General features: G+C 43.5%; 1 pseudogene; it reads left to right on the forward strand.

Moving 5' to 3' along the window:
- The first annotated feature begins 1,645 nt into the window (after nt 1–1,645).
- On the forward strand, nt 1,646–3,575 carry LOC147431369 (jasmonoyl--L-amino acid synthetase JAR6-like; annotated as a pseudogene).
- The last annotated feature ends 579 nt before the right edge of the window (nt 3,576–4,154 follow it).

Consider the following 4,154-nt stretch of genomic DNA (forward strand, 5'->3'; position numbering starts at 1 on the left):
GAAGATTTTGGTTGCATTTGGAGTGGAATTTTTTGAGCTAGTTCATTGGCTGTGTTTTTCGACGAAGTAAGCTTGGCTTTGTGTGAAAGAAGTATCCAAACAAGTTTTGCAAGGTGCCATTGGAGAACTAGAGAGTAGGGAACAATACATAGTTCCATAAACCTACAAGAACTAGACAACGTACTAAAAGATAAAATGTGATGGCTGATCTTGTTCTACTTCCACGACTGATGTGTCCGATGGTACTACTAGAGGTCAGCTGAATGGTATTTATGGCGTGACCTACTGCAAGATCTCCCTACAAAAAAGGTGACAATGAAGACGTCTATGCACTAGTGCAAGGGCAAACTGTAAAATAGTGGCTACTGAACGATATTGCTCATGTATATTCGGTTCGAGAGCTTGGTGCACTCTTCGACCGACTAGCTAGATTAGGAGACTCAAGTAGTCGTTTTGGTGCTCAGCATTTTAGTCAGGCTCGACTACCAATCTCTGTCATCTTCTTTTGCGTTTTCTTCCTTCCTAGTTCGCATTTTGTTTTTGTTTTTGTTTAGTAGCAGTATAATTAGCTTATGGTTTCGGTGGTATCTCATGCTTGCGTTCCAGGTTGCAATTACGACCTATGTACGTCCATATGTTTTGTTATCTAGCTTGCTTTTCAGAGACAGGTTCGGCCTAGAGTAGATTACAGGTCACAGGTTGGGATTCGAGAAATGGAACTTGAAAAGCTTTGCTCCCATACTTTCGTCATTACGAGTAGGTTGGCTTGTGCTCAATTGGTTACCATTTCATTAGCATATTGACCATATCGGCGTTTTTAGTATTTTCAACGCGTTTTTTTGGCAAGAAATCGCCTAGAGCACACACAGAGCTTCAGGAGTGATTGAAAGCGCGAAAGTTGGGACCTCCAATTCTCACACTCGCAGTAGCATCTAGGAATTGAGTTCTACTCATTTGGTTATCAGCGAATGACAATTGCAATGTCCATAGCGCTTTGATGCCGAAAATTGTGTATGACACAATTTCAGCCATGTATAGAGATTTAGAGTAGGGAATTCAAGAATTTTGCTTTGTGTACTTGCATATACATTAGGAAAGATCATCTGAAGATGTTGGTTGCATTTGGAGTGGAATTTTTCGAGCTAGCCCATTGTCTGCATTTTTCAACGAAGTAAAAACGGAAATCTTGGCTTCGCATGAAAGAAGTACCCAAACAAGTTTTGCAGGGTGTCATTGGAGAACTAGAGAGTAGCGGAAAATACATAGTTCCACAAACCTACAAGGACTAGACAACGTACTAAAAGATGAAATCTGGTAGCTGATCTCATTCTACTTCCCAACCTATGGGATAGCTTCTAGGACTTGATGATGGCTGAAATCTGAGGGTACTAAAGGCTGACCTATGAGGTAGCTTCTAGGACATATGATGGCTGAAATCGAAGGGTACTAAAGGCTGAAATCTGAGGGTCCTAAAGGCTGACCTATGAGATAGCTTCTAGGACATATGATGGCTGAAATCGAAGGGTACTAAAAGCTAAAACTTGATGGCTGATCTGATGCTATTTCTAGGGCTGATTTGAATGATGATACTGCTAAAGATCAGCTCAAAATAGGTTGATTTGAGAACTCAATACTGAGACCCATCAGAACTCTATCTTTGAGGTGGGTGTTGTTTTTTGGGGTCAACAATGTGCATTTCTTAGGGACAGCAGAGAGGTGAGGGTTGTGTTTTCGCTCGAAAAATGTGCATGCCTTAGTGAAAGGTTACAAATTTTGGTTGATTTGATCCATGTGAAATTCAATGCACAGCTCTTTGTTTCTTACTCTGCAGTTCTGGGACTACCTCTGATGGTCAACAAAAATATCTTGTGCTCTACAAGGAGGTTCTAGAGGCTTCCGGCCGCCTCAGCAAGATCGCAGCGGCATATAGAGACCAATACGTATTTGTGTCTGCATGGAATTCCTACCATGATTTTTGGCATTGCAAGTCATGTTTTTATTGAACAACCCTCATGATCCTGAGCTTATTTTGAACTGATAAATTTAGTGCTTTCCCCACGAACGCTGGAGGTATGTTCCTTGAGCTTGTCTTCTCCGGGAAGTTGTTTGCTACCAGTGGTGGCCTTTCTTTAGGGACTACCACCACCCATCTCTTTAGAAGCAAAGAATTCAAGCAGAAGCAGAAGCAGAAGTTTGCCAGCGTTTGCACTTGCAGCCCCGACGAAGTTTTTTGACACCCTGGCAACCGGCAAGCCATTTACTACCACTTGCTCTCTGCTCTTCTTCACGGTGACGAGCTAGAGTTTATTACTACCACCTTTGCATACACCATTGTTAAGGTCTTCCATACCTTTGAAGTTGAATGGGCCAATCTCTGCGATGACATCCGGCAGGGTGAGCTGACTAGCTGGATTACGGACCTCGACTTGAGGGCAGCCATACCCAAGCTCATGCCAACGCCAGACCCCGAGCTTGCTCATGGGATTGCTTCCAAGTGCTCCACTCTTGAAGGCTGGGCTGGTGTGATTCCTCACATATGGCCCAATTGCAAGTACATCTACCTCGACCGCTTGCGCCACTATGCTGGTGCTCTGCCTCTTGTTAGTAATGACTATGGCTCTACAGAGTCATACATTGGGGTGAATACTAACCCAAAAGCTGAGCACAGAGATGTGACCTTTACTGTGGTGCCCAGTTTGGCCTACTTTGAATTCATCCCAATGCCTTCAAGAGGTATCATTGATGGTTGCCAACAAGAGGCAGACCCAGTCAGACTCACTGAGGTGGAGACTGGCCGCGAATACGAGGTCATTTTGACGACATATGAAGGTAGAAAATCCCATTTTTTGGCTAAGACTAGCTCAATCTGGCAGTGTTGCCATTTAGTTTTCTTTGAGCTAGATTATGTTGTCTTTTTTCTGAAATAAAATCTGATCTATGTGCAGGTTTATATCGTTATAGGCTGGGGGACGTCGTCAGGGTGATTGGCTTCTTCAATGCATCGCCGCAATTGGCATATGTATGTAGGCAAAATGTGTTGCTGACTGTGTACATAGACAAGAACACAGAGGAGGACTTACAGCTTGCTGTGAATGAAGCAGTGGAGGAGCTAAAGAGACATGATGCGAAAGTAGACCTCATCAACTTCACGAGCTTTGCTGACTTGTCTAGTTCCCCGGGACACTATATGGTCTTTTAGGAGTTCAGCAAGAAAAGCATTAGCAAGTCGGTTCGCCAAGATAGCCGAAGAGGCATCTCACCATTGGATCTCAAATTCAATGAAGTGATGAAACAAGGATGTGAGCAAGCAATGTATGAGGAGAGCATACTTAAGGCATGTGCCATTGCAATGGATCTTGCTTTCGTGGACCCTGGGTATGAGGGGTCTAGGAAGGGCATTGGAGCTACGTTTCGTACAGCCAGGCACCTTCCGTGGGCTACTAGACCGCTATCTAAATCGGGGTGTCGGGGCAATAGCGCAATACAAGACGCCGCACTGCGTTGTCTCCAAGCAGGTACTCAACTTATTCAGGAATAGAATAGTACTATTTGTTCACAGCTCAGCTTATCTTTGAATACAAGAAAAATGCTGGTGCTGATTCTAGAGTTGAAGCACTTGCAAAACGCAAAGCGAGCGATGAGCCAAATACGGTGCTAAATACGAAGCAAGTGAAAAACACTACTCTTGGCTGTTTACAAATGGAACGCAAGCAAGTTATAGCGGCGAATACATTGCGAAGCTCAGATGCGAATTCCAAGTGCAGCCATACATGATTGTAGCATGAGAGAGTCCGTCACTTTGCACTTGTAAAGCAATCCACAGCTTTTTCACACATTTCTTGCGAACAGAAAACCATGCAGGCCCACTTCCAGCATAAGCCTCATAGAAGATGAGTATCGCAAAAGAGCAAGCAATACATAATTGACTTCCAGCACAAGCCTCATAGAAGCTGAGAATCACAAAAAAGCAAGCAATACATAGTTCCACAAACGTACAAGAGCTAGACAGAATCCCCTCGAAAATGACGTATATGAACTGTTGCATGCAACACATTTTGGCACTAATACTGATCTTGATTTTAAAACTCTTGATGGTTATACTCACTAATAAAGATATCGAAGCAGGCAAGGATCAATTGTATTCTGGTACTATG

The sequence above is a fragment of the Adiantum capillus-veneris genome, chromosome 21 (genome assembly GCF_014529385.1).
Source record: "Adiantum capillus-veneris isolate H3 chromosome 21, ASM1452938v2, whole genome shotgun sequence".
Lineage (NCBI taxonomy): Eukaryota > Viridiplantae > Streptophyta > Polypodiopsida > Polypodiales > Pteridaceae > Adiantum > Adiantum capillus-veneris.